Below are 21,297 nucleotides of genomic sequence, written 5' to 3'. Positions count from 1 at the left end.
TGGACAGGTCATGCCTGCGCAATTTTCCACATTGTCAGGAGGGTGCTGGTATTGTACCTATAATGGAAGAACTTGGCTAGTTCTGGAGAACGAGTCTTTACAATCACTGCTGTGGTGATTTCTGAGCTCATAGCTTTTGCTGTATCCAATGTCTTGAGCCATATCTTGATATCACAAGGTATGAACCCAATTGGCTGGTGACATCGATGGTACTGGCGATCTTAAGAGGCGGACTATTCACATGGCACAGTGATGGACAAGGAGTTCAAAATGATTCATTCTAGTCATTTGCATTGGTATGATGTAGCGTCCCATTGTGTTTGGGATGGTTGAGAAGCTTCTTTATTTGTTTAGATGTTTACTTGCTTTACCAATCACAACGGGACTATAGAGCTTAAATCTGATCAGTTGATTATGGGATTGCTTAATCCAGTCTGTTTTTCTGACTCTGACTAGGCAGCTTGAGATTGAAAATCCAGGCAAATGAAACTCTTTCAAAAGCAAATAGGCATGCATAAAATTTGAGAACAGAGGACTGGGAATAAAAAGAAAATGTACTGCTGAATAGCTGGGAGGTAGGTAAGAAGGGTCATGCTTGGAATTAGAAAATTGAGAACTTGCACAATTGACAAACTGTCTGTAGGTTCACAGGATCTGTAAGTGGAATACTTTCTGGCTGAAAGGATAGGGTCATTGTTCCCTTGTGTAATTCTTGATTGACAGAAATCGGCTGAAGATAAGACATGCAATCAGTAGTAGATTTGCCAGTAAAGATGTCAAAGCTGAGAGGCATAGCAGGAAGGAAACTTATTTAAACAGAACCATTTGGCACAACTGATTAACAGAAGTGGACTAAGAGCTAAATAAGAAGGCAGAAAAATCTTCTTAGTAATATAGTTCGATGAAAGATGCACTTTTGAAACTTTGCCAATGCAAACAGGATTATAGGGTGTGGAAAAACAATGGCTATTCCTAAGACTAAAGCAATGTGAGTGTCCAATGACAAAGATGCAGAAACTTGGATTCTGGGGTCAGTATTTTGATGTTGTGTGCATTCCAGGGTCTCAGCCCTGCATTGCTGCATGTGACACAATTTCAAATGATCAGGCCAGTTATTGGCTGGGATATATGGATGCCAGATTGAGGTGGATGAGGTTTAAAGATGAGCTATGCAGACACAAGTGCAGGCATCTAAGCCAGTGCAGTTGCCTGATTTAGTAATGTCTCTCTGGTTATGTAAACATGACCTGACATGAAACAATTGTGAAGGAGATGGACAGGATGAGTGATAATTACGGAGGAGGTGAGGAAGGTGGATGCAGCTTCAGATCATGATGGTCAGACACACCCCAATCGAACTGGTTCGTGATGCAGGGCCTTGGGAGCCTTGTACCGGGTGGATGTTATGACAGCAACATTGAGAGAGCTGTGACCAGTGAGTTTACTGACACTATGCAGAGTCATGAACATATTTTGGAGAGGTCTATTCATGATATGACTTAGCATTTGACTGCTTGAGTTCATCCATTGAAGATTTGGTTAATCCCTTGGAGAGTCAAGCAGAGCATGGTGTTACGAGGACGCAGGAGCAGTGTACTGACCACCAGATAATGAATGCCACATTACATAGCATTAACCAGACAGTGGCAATGATGTATAGAGTGAATGCCAAGTACATAAGAGCTAATTATCCACTCTCACATTCAAATGGACCATGAAGGATCTGGGATTAGTAGCAGTGTGTATGATGAACCTATGCCTCAAGGGGACAACCTCACTGAGTCCTTGACTCCTCTGGCTGAGGCACCTTAAATGCAGGCAGGCTCTCAAACTCACTCACTCACACACTCACACACACTTTTTTTTAATTTTAAAAATATACTTTATTCATAAAATAATTTGATGGTCTGTACAGTTGGTCATGCCATACATACGTAAACATTTACATACAGAGATCAGAATTTATCATTTTTATATACAGGTCTGTATGCTTATAGATCATATGTCCATATATTTAGCTGAGGCGTCAGCAGAGCCCAAATGACTGTGTGGGCCCCCTGTTCTTCTTTAGGCAGGCAGATGTTACATAGTGGTCTTTCCCCACCACGCCTTGGCGGCAGCTGCCCCAAACTTCAGCGCGTCCCTCAACACGTAGTCCTGGACCTTGGAATGTGCCAATCTGCAACACTCAATTGAGGTCAACTCCTTCAGCTGGAAGATCAACAGGTTTCAGACCTCCCAGAGAGCGTCCTTCACCGAGTTGATGATCCTCCAGGCACAGTTGATGTTCGTCTCGGTGTGTGTCCCAGGGAACAGACCGTAGAGCACAGAGTCCCGCGTCATGGCACTGCTCGGGACGAACTTTGACAAACACCACTGCATTCCTCTCCAGACTTCTTCTGCGTAGGCACATTCCAGAAGGAGGTGTGTAACAGTCTTGTCTCCCCGCAGCCGCTTTGAGGGCAGCGTGCGGTGTGGCTGAGAGTCCGGGCATGCATAAAGGATCTCACAGGCAGAGCCCTTCTCACCACCAGCCAAGCCATGTCTTGGTGCTTGTTGGAAAGTTCTGGCGATGAGGCATTCTGCCAAATGGCTTTGACAGTCTGCTCAGGGAATCGCTCAATAGGATCCGCCCTCTCCTTTTCCTGAAGGGTCTCAAGGATGGACTTGTGGTCAAAGGTGTTTTTCTTCATAAATTTCTCCATGAAGGACAGGTGATGCGGAATGGTCCAGCTACTCGGAGCGTTCCGCGGCAGCGAGGCCAGGCCCATGCTTCGTAATGCTGGGGACAGGTAGAACCTCAGTACGTAGTGACACTTGGTGACAGGATATCACACACGTATATGAGAGATGTTCTCTCCAAAATGGGCTTTGGGGAGGGAATCTGCAATTGGATCAGACTGCTCTGCACCAACATTGTCAGTGCAGTCTCAATCAATAGGTGGGAATCAGATAGCTTCTCAGTCAGATCTGGAGTCAGGCAGGGCTGCCCTCTCTCTCTTGCCTTGTTTGTGTGCTGCACAGAGCCATTTGCTGAGTCCATCACGAAGGATGCAAGCCTGACAGGGGTGACTATTGTTGGCAGGGGGGCCTGCAGGTTAAGGCCTCCCTGTACATGGATGACGTCGCTGTTTTCTGCTCGTATCCGCTGTCTGTGCACAGACTCATATGCATATGTGACCAGTTCGAACGGGCCTCTGGGGCCAAGGTAAACCGTGGCAAGAGCGAGGCCATGCTCTTCGCGAACTGGGCCGACCAATCCTCAATTCCCTTCACCGTCAGGACCGACCACCTGAAAGTGCTGGGTATTTCGTTCGGGGAGGCTGGGGTGTGCGCTAAGTCTTGGGAGGAGCGTATCAGCAAAGTGAGGCAGAAACTGGGCAGATGGAAGCTATGGTCGCTCTCCATCGCGGGAAAAAACCTGGTCATCAGGTGTGAGGCACAGTCATTGCTGTTATACGTGGCACAGGTTGGCCTATTCCCAGAACCTGTGCCGCTGCAGTCACCCAGGCCATCTTCCAATTTAGATAGAGGTCAAAGATGGACCGGGTCCGAAGGGACTCGCTGTCCAAAGATCTGGGAAACTGGGGAAAAAATACACCCAATGCCACCCTCACCCTAATGGCCACCTTTGTGTGTGGCTGCATCAAGCTGTGCGTGGATCCCCGGTACACACACACACACACACACACACACACACACACACACACGATTTCTATTCTACCCTCAGTCACAGAGGGAGTGTCCCCAGTCACTAGAGGAAGCCTTTGTGTCAATGACCTCATAGTTCAGTTCACTATGTGTCATTGTTTTATTGTTGATATGTTAATCTCAGTCAGTATATTGTAATTATGATCGTACCAAGCATTATGTAACTAATGACTGATTCGTTAAAGGCAGGCAAATTATGAGTGCAGGAGAGGTGCATTTAATTGTAATTAAGTGACAGACTATGGCAGTTGGAGAGTGGATTTTCAGGCTGCACTGGGATTAATTGAACCTCAATTATGTATTTCCACAGTGGGTTCACACCTCCCCTCCACCACCACCCCTCCCCCCCCCTCCCCCACACTTATACACACACACAGACACACACAGACACACACTTGCAGAATGAGGACAGCAGGTCAAATGGGTCTCTTGGGGCTGTCACCTCTTATTCAAGATCTGGTCATGACTAGTCATAGTCCCTCATGCTTGAGAACAAATCCCTTTAAATAGCTGTTAATCACCTCATTTATATGCTGAAGCACTGAGCAGCAACACGACAGTGGTTTGTCGGCATCCAGTTCAAAAATCAATGGGAGGCAGGACCATATTAAAGAGCTGAGGGCAATACCTATAACTGGTTATGTACCCTCATGCACTTCTAATTCCACCTTCTCTGAGATCAAAAATCATGTTCGCTGAGTCATAAACATCAGACCTTTTGCATTGGCAGGGTATAATTTTACACAGGGATATCAAACGTGGGGAAATCATTTTACTTTCTTCCAACGATTCATGTCTCAGAAAGGAACAGCTGTTATCAAGTTCTGGCTGCCTGAAATACAGACAGATGAGAGAAGTAAAATTGGAAAAGACACAGGTAATAACCTTCATTTATGCATTAAAGGAGTTGCTCCAGCGGATTGTTGGCAGAACCTTAAGTTAGTTCGAGCCATATGAGAAAATTATGGAAACAATAAAGAGGTCTCAGCCTTAGGGAGCAGCTGGTTCATTGTCACGTTGGCAAATCCACAAATGATCAAATCTTTAAATAATAACTTTCCAGTTCTTATGGCCCTTAATTTGTGACATAGTACATTCCAGTGAATTCTCCTCTATAAGAGAAGGTTATTTTTCTCTTTCTATTGTCAAATCAGACAGTAGAATCGTAGAGCCATAGAATCCTAGGATAGAATCCGACACAGAACAATCCAGTTAGTTGCACTCTTGCACTCTTTCTGCATATCGCTGCAATTGTATTTTTGTAAGTTGTCGGATGTTTATCCAATCCCCTTCAGAATGCACTTGCTTTGAGCTTTGCAATCATAGGCTGTTTAGTACAATCAGTAACTTGCCTGTTGTAAACAATGGAAAGGACATGCTGTTTGATATGATCCAGGAATCTTTGGGAAATTTAGCATCTATACAAGCCTAGCATCATGTGTCAGAAGTTTTTTAGCTTGATGGTAGCATCTTGTTAGTGGTGAACACAACTCACGTTTCTACTGCACAGTAGCAGCGTACATCAGTTAGTTTTGCCTTTGTTCAAATTTTTTAGATACCTGACCCATCCAAAATAATTTGACGTATGTTGGCCACTTTTCAGGAACCAAACAGGTGATCTTAGGCCTGCTCTGGAGTTTATAGAATGATAAATATTGTCATGAGAACAGACAGGCAGATATTCAGGTCTTGAATCTGTGGGTACAGGGTATTGCTTCAATCTTGACCATGAAAAGTGCACCTTAATCATCTAGGGCTTGTACCAAAATTGGGAGACCTGTGTCACAGACTAGCATGGTACAGGAGCAACAGCCTGATATAGTCATATCCATCAAATCATACCTTATAGACGTTGTCCCATTATCACGATCATTTCATATGCCCTGTCCAACCAGCAGGACAATTCACCATAGATGGTGACACAGTGATGTATAGTCTGGAGCAAGTTGTCCTGGGTGTCCAAAAGTTTGATTCCAGATCTCATGAAGTTTAATGGCAGCAGGGCAAGGAATTACTGAATACTACTACTGCATTTTGCTGGCTGATGAGTCAGTACTTCTCTATGTTGAGCACCACTTGGATGAAACACAGAGAGTGGCAAGGGTGCAAAATGCAGCTTGGTTGGAGAATTATCACCAAGAATGGCTCTGTAGTACTACTACGGTCTGAACATGTCAAGTCCAAAGGACATTGTTGTTAGACTCGGCCTGTGACAGGTGGTAAGGGAACCAATAAAAGAGAAAATCATATTCACCAATCTACCTGTCACAGACGCACCTGTCTTTGTCAGTTTTGTAAGAATCCTTGTGGAGAGGAATTCCATCTTCACATTAAGTGTACCATCCATTGTGATATGGCTCTACCACCATGCTAAAATGGACTGATTTTGAACAGATGTTGCAACTCAAAACTGAGTGTCTATGAGGTGCTGTGCAATATTAACAGCAGTAAAATAATATCTAATGAAACAGAATCACCTGCAAGTTTCCCTCCAAGCCAAACACTAGCTTGACTTGCAACTATACCAGTGTTCTTTCACTATTGTGGGTCCAAATACTGGAATGCACTTCTCATCAGCACCGTGGGTATAACTACCTATCATGGATCTAGAAGCTAGTCCATATCCACCTCCTCTCAAACCTTTTCTGATAATTTTACAAGCATTTACAGGTCCCATGAACTTTTTGAAGACAGTATAGTATCCGTTTCATACTGCTTTGGGGTTAAAGGTCATCATAACAAAATGAAATAAGGAAATCAAAACATCTGCACTCAGGCAGTGGTCAGAATGTGGAACCCATTATCACAAGGAGCAGTTGAAAGGAACAGTATGAATACATTCAAGGGGAAACTAGACAAGCATGTGAGGGACTGGGAGGAGAGGGTTAAACAGACAGTTTGTTTGTGAGGAAATCTGAATGAAGCATAAATTCATAGGCTGGCTAGACTCGAAGATCCGTGACTACCTGGTCAGGTCCATGCCCCCCAACAACCCACCCTCCCTTCCTGGCACCCTCCCCTGCCACCGCAGGAATTGCAAAACCTGCATCATGCCTCCCCCCTCACCACCATCCAAGGCCCTAAAGGAGTCTTCCACATCCATCAAAGTTTTACCTGCACATCCACCAATATCACTTATTGTATCCGCTGCTCCCGATGTGGTCTCCTCTACATTGGGGAGACTGGACACCTCCTCATAGAGTGCTTTAGGGAACATCACCAGGACACCCTCACCAATCAACCCCACCAACCCGTGGCCCAACATTTCAACTTCCCCTCCCACTCTGCTGAGGACATTCAGGTCCTGGGCCTCCTCCACTGTCGCTCCCTCACCACCAGACACCTGGAGGAAGAACGCCTCACCTTCCGCCTCGGAACACTTCAACCCAGGGCATCAATGTGGACTTCACCAGTTTCCTCATTTCCCCTCCCCCCCCACCTTATCCCAGTTCAGCACTGTCCCCATGACCTGTCTTACCTGCCAATCACCCTTCCCACCTATCCACTCCACCCTCCCCTCTGACCTATCACTTTCATCCCCACCCCCATTCACCTATTGTACTCTTTGCTACCTTACCCCACCCTCCCCTCTGACCTATCACCTTCATCCCCACCTCCATCCACTCATTGTACTCTTTGCTACCTTGTCCCACCCTCCTCTCTGACTTATCACCTCCATTCCCACTCCCATTCTTCTATTGTACTCTTTGCTACCTTGCTACCTTCTCCCCAGCATCTGCCACCCACCCCCCCCCCCCCCCGCCATTTATCTCTCCACCCTGGAGACTTCCTGCCTCTGTTCCTGATGAAGGGCTTTTGCCCGAAACGTCAATTTTCCTGCTCCTCGGATGCTGCCTGACCTGCTGTGCTTTTTTAGCACCACTCTGATCTAAACTCTGGTTTCCAGCATCTGCAGTCCTCACTTTTGCCTAGACTCAAAGATCTGCTTATTCTCCTTTACATATATGTAATTCATTGCCACTACCTCTCTCTAAATTGCTGTAGGGGAAATTTCCCACATTCTAAGGCCAAAGTGCTCTGCTACATAAAGTGCATCTCGACTGTTGTCCCTGCGAGAGCAAAACAGTACATAATTTCCCTGACTGATGTTAAGTGTGAACTGGACATTTAGAAATGTCTCTGACTTCTTTCAATTGTAGGGTATCATAGACTCAAGCATATTGTCCTCGGGGTATGACAAAACAAGTTGAAGCTTTCATTAATGTGAAAAGTTGCCACCAAATTATATGCATCTTGTTCCAATCACAAAATCAAAATAATAAAAGCTTGAGCAATATTCCAAAACAGCTGGAACAGCATTTTTATCCTATGAACTCAATGGTTGTCCCAATATTCAATTCCTGTTTTGACGTAATCAGTTGGTTGTGGAATGACAGAGCTCTGTAAAATGTTGCTTTCATTATTGCATAAGATCGGAGCCTTGTTCCACCGTATCAGTTTAATAACTGATTTTCATGTTTACCCCTGTTGTTATTCCTACTTTAGAAGTGTAACAGGCTAGTTGTTGTAGGAAAAAGGATAACAATCCCTTCGGTCCAATTTGTCCAGGCTGACCAGGTTTCCCTAACTAAATTATTTGCCTGTGTTTGGCCCATACCCCTCTAAACCTAAATATTTATGTACCTATTCAAATGTCTTTTAAATGTTAAACTGTACTTGCTTCTATCCCTACTTCTAGCAGTTTGTTCCACACATGCAGCACCCTCTATTTGAAAAAGTTGCCCCTTTTAAATCTTTCTCCTCAACTTCAAACCTATACCTCTAGTTTTGGACTCCCCTACCCTGGGGAAAAGGCCTTGGCTATTCACCTTATCCATATCCCTCATGATTTTATAAATCTCTGTATGGTCACCTCTCAGCCTCTGATGCTCTATAGAAAAAGTCTTCCAGCTCCAAAACGAGAGGGCATTGGTTTAATGTGAGAGGAAAAAGATTTAAAAGGGACCTAAGGAGCAACATTTTGTCATGCAGATGGTGGTGCATGTATGGAATGAACTGCCAGAGGAAGTGGTGGAGGCTGCTACAATTACAATATTTAACAGACATCTGGGTAGGTATCTGAATAGGAAGGGTTTTGAGCGATATGGGCCAAATGCTGGCAAATGGGACTAGATTAATTTAGGATATCTGGCTGGCATGGACGAATTGGACCAAAGTGTCTGTTTCCATGCTGTACATCTCTCTGACTCTATGACTATCCAGCCTCTCCTCATAATGCAAACTCTCCAGTCCCGGCAACATGCTTGTAAATCTTTTCTGCACCTTTTCCAATTTAATAGCATTCTTCCTATAGCAGGAGAACCAGAACTGTATGCAGTACTCCAAAAGTGCCCTCACTAATGCCATAAAAGGTAATTTCTGCATGGACACTATAGGCAAGGACACCACAGGCAAGGCCAGTGTTTATAGCCCAAATGTAATTGTCCCTGAAAAGATGTTTCTGTCGCCCTCTTGCCACTGTTGAAAATGGTGATTTCCAGGAGCTTGACGAACCAATGATGATAAATCAAGCAGACCATACATGGCCATAACCAGCTTATTGATACTCATTTTGGATTGCATAAAGACCACTGGGCTGCAGTTGCCTGTGTTAGAACACCTGAGATACCAGGATGTCCTAGGTAACTGAGCCTGTTCTCATGAACCAGCCATAGATTATGGAATCTCAGATGCTCCAGAACAGCTCAGAGAGTAGTAAGGGTGTGTGATGCTTTGCATGCAACAGTAGAAGATTCGCCAACTTTAAGTACATTTAAATCGTCATTGGACAAGCATATTGACATACAGGGAATAGTGTAGGTTAGATGGGCTTCAGATTGGTATGACAGGTCGGCGCAACATTGAGGGCTGAAGGGCCTGTACTGCGCTGTAATGTTCTATGTTCTATAACAGTATGGCTCAGCTAAACCTTCTGTTAACATGATGTGTTTTGGTTGAGGTGAAGAAGGAAATGTGTAGTCATACCAGATACCACATCCTGTTCCTTTATGACCAGGTGTCACTCTCATGCTGGAATTAATCACTTCCATTAATCTGGAGAAGGTGAGACTGTAGAACATGAAAGGTTCCTTATAACACCCTCTCTATTTGATGGGAGTAAGTGAGGACTGCAGATGCTGGAGATCAGAGCTGAAAAATGTGTTGCTGGAAAAGCGCAGCAGGTCAGGCAGCATCAAAGGAGCAGGAGAATCAACGTTTCAGGCATAAGCCCTTCTTCAGCCCTTCTCTATTTGGTGCACTAAACATTTAAAGGTCAGACCTGCCTCTGCAACATGGAACACAAAGCTACAAAGGTTAGCAATATTTTCTCCATTTATCAGGGCCTAACTGCAGATTTCTGAGGCGGCCACACTCTCCAAGGTACACTGCAAAGTACTGTTGCCAAGCAAAATGATCTCACACAGGTTGGAAGCACTTTCTTCCTAGGTGCAAAAACTCTTCCCAAACCATTTAATACCTGCTGATGATTTTTGTTATTCTTGGAAAATAGATGTTGGTGACAAGGTCATAATGTATTCCCTGTTTTTTGTGGGTATTGAAACATTGTGGTCAAGGGATAACAATGTTCCCGAAGTATTCCTAAGTAGAAGCTAGATCAATACAAAGTCATAGAGCATAGGAGCAGGAGTTGACCATTCAGTTCATCAACCCTGACCTACCATTCAATAAGAGCATGGCTGATCTGATTGTGAGGTGAATGCCACTTTCCTGTCCCCGACAACCCTTAACTCTCTTATCATATCTGTCTAACTCAGGGGTGGGAAGGTGCTCGAACAAATACACCCAAGTTAGGGTTGAAGCTATGAGTTCCATGTGGCTTCTTCACACACCAGCATCTTGTGATATTTTAACTTCTTACGCACTGGCACTTTCAGATAAGCTAGAATGTTACTATGAGGGCATGTGGACTTCATTGGCTAGGCCAGCATGTATTACCCATTTTGAAATGCCCTTGACAAGGTAGTGTGAACTGTATGTTTGCATTGCTGCAGTCCATTTGGTTTAGGTACCCTGCAAGGCTGTTAGGGAGAAAGTTCCAAGATTTTGCCTCAGTGATATCTTTCCAAGCCAGGACAGTGAGTGACTTGGAAAGGAACTTGCAGATGGTTCTGTGCACATGGGTCTGCTGCCTTGTCCTTCCAGGTGATAGTGCCTGTGGGTTTGGAAGATGTGTTGAAAGAGCCTTGGTGAATTTCTGTAGTGCATCTTGTAGATGGACATACTGTTGCTACTTTGTTTCAATGGCGAAGGGAATGGATATTTCAGGATGTAGTGCAAATCAAATGCACTGCTTTGTCCTGGATGATGTTAAGGGTCATTGGGAGCAAACTGAGTGTCAGATAGGCAGGTACTGCTTGATAGTACTATTAACAATCCCTTCCATTATTTTACTGATAGTCAGGAGCAGATTGATTCAGAACTATTAGCTGGTCTGAATTTCTCCTGCTATTTGCATACAGGGCATTCTTGGGCAATTTTCACTTTGCCAACTAAAAACCAGTGTTGTATGGGAACAGCTTGGCTGGGCATAGCAGGTTCTAGAACATTAGTCTACAGTACAATTGTGGGGATATTTTCAGGGCCCTTAGCTTTTGCAGTATCCAATGCCATCAGAATTTTCTTGATATCACATGAGGTGAACTGGAAAAGCTGAAGGCTGTGATGCTGGTGGATTTAGAGATGCTGGGAGGTAAGTAGTTGAGTTAGGAGTTTAGAGTCAGTGGTGTTTAAAATAAGAGTCGACCACATTCAGTGGCAGTCTGATGATTACATCGCTTAAGGATTTTACCAAAAAACCATGGAGAGCTGACTTTTGTACATTGATGCAATAGGACTTCAACTAAAGTACTTTAAAGGTGGATTCTGCAGCACATTTTGAATTGGGACTGCACAGCCTCACCTGATAAAAGGAGGCATCAAGGAAGCAGGGCTCAGTGGGAGATCTCTAAGCCAGCCAATGAGAAAGCCAGCATGCGTGTGGGTCAGATGGTGCACAGAGGATATTGCTTTATGATGACAAAGAAGGAAGAAGGTAACAGCCCTGGGGAAGTGAAACTGCCAGGGTCACATGAGAAGTGGTAGTTTCTTCAAATGAATGATTCAGAGAAAGGTTTGAAGGAGTAGATGGGCCATCTGGGAAGCAGAGTTTGAACAGAGACTGAGACCACCACCCAAGGACCATACCTTGGAAGCTTCAGGGTTTTCATTGAGAAGGATGAGTAGATCTTCAGTGCGAGGGAGGAGCAGACACCCCATTAGGAATGACAAGATCAGCAAGCGGGTCAGCCTTGGAAAGGGAACATTGGAGATTGTTCTAGATGGAGAAACCTGCATCTTACTGAGGATGAATATTTTCCATGTGTCCGAAGACTGCAGCTCTGTCGAGAGATCATCATTGATATCTGTGCCAAACTGGACATTCAATTTCATTGATAATCTTTACTTCTAAACCTCTGACTGTTTCCAGGATCTACTGGAGATATGTTTGGGATCTTCTGATTAAACTTTGATGCAGAAAGGTGCAGCTTGAGCACACCATTTTCAAGAGGGCAGGCATCTGTAAGCACTGCTAAACCGACCTGGTCAGTGAGACATTGAGTGCTAGAGGATTCAGTGCCATCACTGGATTTTCCCAGGTACAGGGGTGATCAATGACAAACATGTGGGTTCAGTTTAGGAAGTAAATTAAAATACAGAACTTCTCTCACTTGTTACCTGAGCCCATGTGGCAATTATCATAGGGTCAAACAGATTAGAGTATTAAATGCCTGGCTCAAAGAGCATGTGGGAAGAAGGGATTTTAATTTATGGGACACTGGCATCTGTACTCAAGGAAAAGTGATTTTTTTCATTAAGATGGACTTCACTTGAACCATATTGGGACTAGTGTCCTTGCCAATTGTACAATCAAGGTTGTGGACAGGGCTTTAAATTAAAAATAGTTGGGGGAACAGTTCAGATGAAGTGAGATTTAGAATCCAAAAGAAATGTAGAGGCATCTGAACAGTGTAGCATTGTGGGTAAACACAGCTAGAGCAGGACTGGAAGGGACAAAAGAGTTCAATGAAAATCGTTCATTGGTGAGTATAGATATCATAAGAAATAGAGGTCAAAAAAAATAAGTTTAAAGACTCTTTATTTGAACGCATGGAGTGTCTGTAACAAACTGGATGAAGTAATGGCACAAATGGAGGGTAGTCATTTAGATCGAATCATCATTACAACAGCATAGTTGCAAGAATAAGAAATAAGTATTCCAAGGTAAATAATATTTCAGAGAGACAGAAAAATTGGTGAAGCTTTTCCTGATTTATATTAAGGATCAGGAACTTGGAGTGCTGGGCCAATTTCAAAATTTGCAAATGATATAAAACTTGGAAGCATTGTAAACTGTGTGGAGGATAGTGTAGAACATCAAAAGGACATTGACAAGTTGCAGTGATTTGGGCATATAGATGGCAGATAGAGTCCAATGCAGAGAAATGTGAGGTCATGTATTTTGGTAGAAAGAGCATGGAACAGAAGTAGGCCAGTCAGCCCATCGAGTTTGCTCTGCCATTCAATGAGATTATGGCTGATCTGATCATCCTCAACTGCACTTCCTGCCTTTTCACCATTACCCTGATTTTTTCACTGATTAAAATCTGTCTAATTCAGCCTTGTTGAGTGTGTTTGTGGGGTAGTTGGGTCAGATCAGAAAGGGTAGTCTGGTCAGGGGCTGGTCGGTTGGACTGGGTGGGTATTTGGATTGTGAGAGAGCACAGCAGTTCAGGCAGCATCCAAGGAGTAGCAAAATCAACGTTTTGGGCAAAAGCCCTTCATCAGGAATAAAGGCAGTGAGCCTGAAGCATGGAGAGATAAGCTAGAGGAGGGTGGGGGTGGGGAGAAAGTAGCATAGAGTACAATGGGTGAGTGGGGGAGGAGATGAAGGTGATAGGTCAGGGAGGAGAGGGTGGAAAAAGGAGCTAGGCAGGTCGGACAAGTCCAGACAAGTCAAGGGGACAGTGCTGAACTGGAGGTTTGAAACTAGGGTGAGGTGGAGGAAGGGGAAATTGCTCAACCTCCTCGCGGGAGCACGATGTGGCACCAATGTAGTGGAGGAAGAGGTGGGGAGTGGTGCCGGTGTAATTACGGAAGATCAACTGTTCTACGCAGCCAACAAAGAGACAGGCATAGCTGGGGCCCAGACATGTGCCCATGGCTACCCCTTTGGTCTGGAGGAAGTGGGAGGATTCAAAGGAGAAATTGTTAAGGGTGAGGATCAGTTCGGCCAAACGAATGAGAGTGTCGGTGGAAGGGTACTGTTGGGGACGTCTAAAGAGGAAAAAAATGGAGGGCTTGGAGACCCTGGTCATGGCGGATGGAGGTATAGAGGGATTGGATATCCATGGTGAAGATGAGGCGTTGGGGGCCGGGGAAATGGAAGTCTTGGAGGAGGTGGAGGGCATGGGTGGTGTCTCGAACGTATTCATCAATTCATCAACTTCACCAACACATTCCACCCTGACCTTAAATTTACCTGGACCATCTCTGACACCTCCCTCCCCTTCCTGGACCTCTCCATCTCCATTCGCGATGACCGACTTGACACTGGCATTTTTTACAAACCCACCGACTCCCATAGCTACCTGGATTACACCTCTTCCCATCCTATCTCTTGCAAAAATGCCATCCCGTATTCCCAATTCCTCCGCCTCCGCCGTATCTGCTCCCAGGAGGACCAGTTCCACCATAGAACACACCAGATGGCCTCCTTCTTTAGAGACCGCAATTTCCCTTTCCACGTGGTTAAAGATGCCCTCCAACACATCTCATTCACATCCCGCATCTCCGCCCTCAGACCCCACCCCTCCAACCGTAACAAGGACAGAACACCCCTGGTGCTCACCTTCCACCCTACAAACCTTCGCATAAACCGCCACCTCCAAAAAGACCCCACCACCAGGGGTCTTTCCCTCCCCACCCCTTTCCGCCTTCCGCAAAGACCGTTTCCTCCGTGACTACCTGGTCAGGTCCACGCCCCCCTACAACCCACCCTCCCATCCTGGCACTTTCCCCTGCCACCGCAGGAACTATAAAACCTGTGCCCACACCTCCTCCCTCACCTCTATCCAAGGCCCTAAAGGAGCCTTCCACATCCATCAAAGTTTTACCTGCAAATCCACTAATATCATTAATTGTATCCGTTGCTCCCGATGTGGTCTCCTCTACATTGGGGAGACTGGGCGCCTCCTAGCAGAGCGCTTTAGGGAACATCTCCGACACACCCGCACCAATCAACCAAACCGCCCCGTGGCCCAACATTTCAACTCCCCTCCCACTCTGCCGAGGACATGGAGGTCCTGGGCCTCCTTCACCGCCGCTCCCTCACCACCAGACGCCTGGAGGAAGAACGCCTCATCTTCCGCCTCGGAACACTTCAACCCCAGGCCATCAATGTGGACTTCAACAGCTTCCTCATTTCCCCTTCCCCCACCTCATCCTAGTTTCAAACCTCCAGCGCAGCACTGTCCCCATGACTTGTCCGGACTTGTCCGACCTGCCTAGCTCCTTTTCCACCTATCCACTCCACCCTCTCCTCCCTGACCTATCACCTTCATCTCCTCCCCCACTCACCCATTGTACTCTATGCTACTCTCTCCCCACCCCCACCCTCCTCTAGCTTATCTCTCCACGCTTGAGGCTCACTGCCTTTATTCCTGATGAAGGGCTTTTGCCCAAAACGTTGATTTTGCTGCTCCTTGGATGCTGCCTGAACTGCTGTGCTCTTCCAGCACCACTAATCCCGAATCTGGTTTCCAGCATCTGCAGTTATTGTTTTTACCTTATTTGGATTGTGAGACCAATCAGATCTGGTTGAGGGTGGGTAGACATGTGTTTGGGTTATGGTTAGGATTAGGGTTAATGTGGTTGGAACTGGTGGTGAGGGTGGGAGGGATGGTTGGGTGATTAGGGGTGAGTTGGGTTTAGGTTGGTAGTTTGCTTTTGGGGGGTAGTGGGTCAAGGATATGCAGGGAATAGAGGAGTCAAAGGGCATTGGAAGAAAGATGAATGGTTTGGAGTGGAATTGTTGGGGAGAGTTCGGGGTAGTCTTGATTTCAAAATTGCAAATAAGCAAGTAAAATGGATCATTTTGACAGATGTGTCTCCATTAAATTGATTTGACTTTTCTAATTTACAAATCTTGCAACATATGAATGTTTCAATTGACCTTTAACAACTTATTTCACAGACTCATAGATGTTTACAGGATGGAAACAGGCCATTCAAACCATTTTTTCTACACTGGTCAACAAAGATCTGACTATAATGATCCCATTTTCCAGTTTTTGGGATATAGCCCTGGAGGCAACAACAATATAAGAGAATATCTAAATGCTGCTTCCATGTTATGAGAATTTCTGACCTAAATACCCTATAAAGCAGTGAGTTCCAGACTTCCACTAGCCCCTGAGTGAAAAATATCTCCTTAACTCACCTCTTTGCTCTCTCCCTCTTACCTTAAATCTGTGTTCCCTTGTTATTGATCTCTCTAAAAACATGCCTTCCTATCTACACTGTCAATGTCCTTCATAATCTTATCCACGTCAGATCTGCTCTGAACCTTCCCTGTTCTGAGGGAACCAAACCCAACCAATCTTTTCTCATATCTCAGACACTCCACCTCAGGCAGCATCCTTGCAAATCTCCTCTGCATCCCCTCCAGTGCAATTACATCCTTCAAATATGTTGACCAGATCTGCATGCCGTACCCTAGTTGTGGTCTAAGCAGCATTTCATACAATTCCAGCATATGCCTTGTCAAATAAAAGCTGATATTGTCTCTGCCTTCTTCATGACCTCATCTATTTCCCCTGCTACTCTCAGGGAGCTGTGGCGATGCACACCAAGATCCACCTGATTTTCAGTGCTTTCCAGAAGCCTACCATTGACAGTCATAGAGTCAAAGAGATGTACAGCATGGAAATAGACCTTTCAGTCCAACTCGCCCATGCCAACCAGATATCCCAACCCAATCTAGTCCCACCTGCTAGCACCTGACCCATATCCCTCCAAACCCTTCCTATTCATATACCCATCCAGATGTCTTTTAAATGTTGCAATTGTACTATCCTCCACCACTTCCTCTGGCAGCTCATTCCATACGTGTACCACCAGCTGCGTGAAAATGTTGCCCCTTAGGTCTCTTTAATATCTTTCCCCTCCCACCCTAAACCTATGCCCTCTAGATCTGGACTCCCCCACACCAGGGAAAATACTTTGTCTATTTATCTATCCATGCCCCTCATGATTTTATAAACCTCTATAAGTTCACCCCTTAGCCTCCAGGGAAAACAGCCCCAGCCTATTCAACCTCTCTCTATAGTTCAAACCTTGTAAATATTTCCTGAATGCTTTCAGGTTTCACAACATTTTTCTGATAGGAAGGAGACCAGAATTGCACGCAATATTCCAACAGTGGCCCAACCAATGTCCTTACAGCTGCAATATGACCTCCCAGCACCTGTTCTGGATACTCTGACCAATAAAGGAAAGCATACCAAACGCCTTCTTCACTATCCCATCTACCTGTGACTCTACTTTCAAGGAGTTATGAACCTGCACTCCAAGTCCTCTTTGTTCAGCAACACTCCCTAGGACCTTACCATTAAGTGTATAAGTCCTGCTAAGATTTGCTTTCCCAAAGTGCACACTTCGCATTTATCTAAATTAAACTCCATCTGCCACTTCTCAGCCCATTGGCCCATCTGAGCAAGATCAAGATAGTGTAAACTCTTGCCTTGTTACTCTCTCCAAGTGCACTGCATCACACGTTTCTGGGGTGAATTCCATTTGCCGCTGCCCTGCCACCTGAACCCTCCTGCAGTTTTAGCTATTCACCTCAATATTTAACACCATACCAATTTTCCTGTCACCCGCAAACTTCTTAATTAAGTTGACTTAAATTATTGATCTCTCTAAAAACATGCCTTCCTATCTATACTGTCAATGTCCTTCATAATCTTATCCACATCAGATCTGCTCTCAACCTTCCCTGTTCTGAGGGAACCAAACCCTACATTTAAGTCAAACCATTTATGTACATCACAAACAACAAAGGGCCCAGCATCAAACCCTGTGGAACCCACCTGGAAGCAGATTTCTAGTCATAAAAACATCTCTCTAACATTGCCTCTGCTTGTTGTCTCTCAGTCAGTTTTGGTTCTAATGTATCACTTTGCCTTGGATCCCAGAGCTTTTACTTTCTTGACCAATTGTCATGAGGCACCCTATCCAAACGTTTGCTAAAGTCCATGCAGACCTCATCAAATGTGTTATATTCATCAAAACTCCTAGTTACCGCCTCAAAAGATTTGATCAAATTTGTCAAACAGTATCTTCTCTTAACAAATCCCCATACTGATTATCCCTGGTTAATCCATGTCTCTCCAAGTGCAGTTATGTTCTGTCTCTCAGAACTATTTCTCATGACATACCCACCACTGAGCTCCAATTGATTGGCCTATAATTTCCTGGCCTATCCCTTCCTCCTTTTCTAATAATTGGACAATGTTCGCAGTTTTCCAGTCCTCCAGAATCTCACCTGAGGATTTGAAAATTACTGCTAGGCCCTTGATATCTCCTCCCTTGTCTCCCTCAACAGCCATAGATGCAATTCATCTGAGCCTTCAGATTTATCCTTTTTATTGCTGTTAAACCCACTAATATTTGTTTTCACTCTCATTTTTTTCTCTCTTTCCCTATGTTAATTTTATTTAATATTTCAGTCTTCCACCCTGATATCTATATTGATGCAAATATTTGTTGAGGGTGTGCCCATTGTCTTCCGAAACATAAATTACTTTGTTGGTTCCTAATGGGTTCTATTCTTTCCCTAGTTATCCCTCTTTATATATCTTTATTGTATAAATAAATATAATTTATATATTGCTTTCTCCTGCATTATCTTTGCTTTCTTAATTTCTTTCTTAAGATCCCCCTCAATACATTTCAAGCTCCTGTCGGTACTTTGCCATATTTAGCCTTTGATATCTAGCATAAGCTTTTTTCCCTCTTAATCTTAACCTTCATGTTCCTTGATGTACAGGATTTTCTGGTCTTGATTCACCTCTTTGCCTTTAGAAGAACATATTTGCCTTGTGTTCTTGGCTATTTCTGCCTTGAATGCCTCCCACTATGCTGGCACACTTTCATCTGCAAGCAGCTGCTTACAGCCCACTGGGGCTAAATCACACCTTATTTTAATAAAATGAATCTTTCCCCAGTTTGTAACTTTTATTTCCAGTCCATCCTTAGCGTGTTCCATTAGTGTCTTAGATCTAAATATGTTGTGGTCACTGTCTCCAAAATACTACCTGCCTAATGTACCTTCCACCTGACCTGCTCATTTCTGACCGTTAGGTCCAGGACTGCCCCTTTTCTAGTTGGGCTTTCTACATATTATCTTAAAACATTAACCTGGATATAATTTAAGAATTTGTTCCCTTCTTATCTTGCACACTAGAATTATTGCAGTTAATTTTTGAATGGTTAAAAATCCTTTGAGTTACTGCATTTTTATTAAGAACATAATTAGACCATAATACATAGGAGCAGAAGCAGGCCATTCAGTCCATCAAAGCTGCTCAGCCATAAGACCATAAGACCTAGGAGTAGAAGTAAGGCCATTCGGCCCATCGAGTCCACTCCGCCATTCAATCATGGCTGATAGGCATTTCAACTCCACTTACCCGCATTCTCCCCGTAGCCCTTAATTCCTTGTGACATCAAGAATTTATCAATCTCTGCCTTGAAGACATTTAGCGTCCCGGCTTCCACTGCACTCTGCGGCAATGAATTCCACAGGCCCATCACTCTCTGGCTGAAGAAACGTCTCCGCATTTCTGTTCTGAAATGACCCCCTCTAATTCTAAGGCTGTGTCCACGGGTCCTAGTCTCCTCGCCTAACAGAAACAATTTCCTAGCGTCCACCTTTTCCAAGCCATGTATTATCTTGTAAGTTTCTAATAGATCTCCCCTTAATCTTTTAAACTCCAATGAATACAATCCCAGGATCTTCAGCCATTCCTCATATGTTAGACCTACCATTCCAGGGATCATCCGTGTGAATCTCCGCTGGACACGCTCCAGTGCCAGTATGTCCTTCCTGAGGTGTGGGGACCAAAACTGGACACAGTACTCTAAATTGGGCCTAACCAGAGCTTTATAAAGTCTCAGTAGCACAATGGTGCTTTTATATTCCAACCCGCTTGAGATAAATGACAACATTGCATTCGTTTTCTTAATCACAGACTCAACCTGCATTTTTACCATTAGAGAATCCCAGATCCCTTTGTACTTTGGCTTTATGAATTTTCTCACCATTTAGAAAGTAATCCATGCTTGTATTCTTTTTTCCAAAGTGCAAGACCTCGCATTTGCTCACATTGAATTCCATCAGCTATTTCCTGGACCACTCTCCCAAACTGTCTAGATCCTTCTGCAGCCTCCCCACTTCCTCAGTACTACCTGCCTGTCCACCTAACTTCGTATCATCGGCAAACTTTGCTAGTATGCCCCCAGTCCCTTCATCCAGATCATTAATATATAACGTGAACAGCTGCGGCCCCAACACTGAACCCCGCAGGACACCGCTTGTCACCGGCTGCCATTCCGAAAAAGAACCTTTTATCCCAACTCTCTGCCTTCTGTCAGACAGCCAATCCTCAATCCATACCAGTAGCTCACCTCGAACACCATGGGCCCTCACCTTGCTCAGCAGCCTCCTGTGTGGCACCTTATCAAAGGCCTTTTGGAAGTCTAGATAGATAACATCCACTGGCTTTCCCTGGTCTAACCTACTTGTCACCTCTTCAGAGAATTCCAACAGGTTTGTCAGGCACAACCTCCCCTTACTAAATCCATGTTGACTTGTTCTAATCCGACCCTGCTCTTCCAAGAATTTAGAAACCTCATCCTTCATGATGGATTCTAGAATTTTATCAACAACCGAGGTTAGGCTAATTGGCCTATAATTTTCCATCTTTTGTCTTGATCCTTTCTTGAACAAGGGGGTTACAACAGTGATCTTCCAATCATCCAGGACTTTCCCTGACTCCAGTGACTTTTGAAAGATCTCAACCAACACCTCCGCTATTTCCTTAGCCACCTCTCTCAGAACTCTAGGATGTAGCCCATCGGGGCCAAGAGATTTATCAATTTTAAGACCTTTTAGCTTTTCTAGCACTTTCCCTTTTGTAATGGCAACCATACTCAACTCAGGCCCCGACTCCCTTTAATTGTTGGGATATTACTCATGTCTTCCACTGTGAAGACTGACGCAAAGTACTTATTAAGTTCTCCAGCTATTTCCTTATCTCCCACCACTAGGCTTCCAGCATCAGTTTGAAGTGGGCCAATGTCTACTTTTGCCTGTCGTTTGTTTCTTATGCATTGAAAGAAACTTTTACTATCATTTCTAATATTACTGGCTAGCCTACCTTCATATTTGATCCTCTCCTTCCTTATTTCTCTCTTTGTTATCCTCTGTTTGTTTTTGTAGCCTTCCCAATCTTCTGATTTCCC

This window comes from Chiloscyllium punctatum, chromosome 2 (assembly GCF_047496795.1).
Source record: "Chiloscyllium punctatum isolate Juve2018m chromosome 2, sChiPun1.3, whole genome shotgun sequence".
NCBI lineage: Eukaryota > Metazoa > Chordata > Chondrichthyes > Orectolobiformes > Hemiscylliidae > Chiloscyllium > Chiloscyllium punctatum.
Note: the sequence above shows the minus strand (reverse complement) of the source record.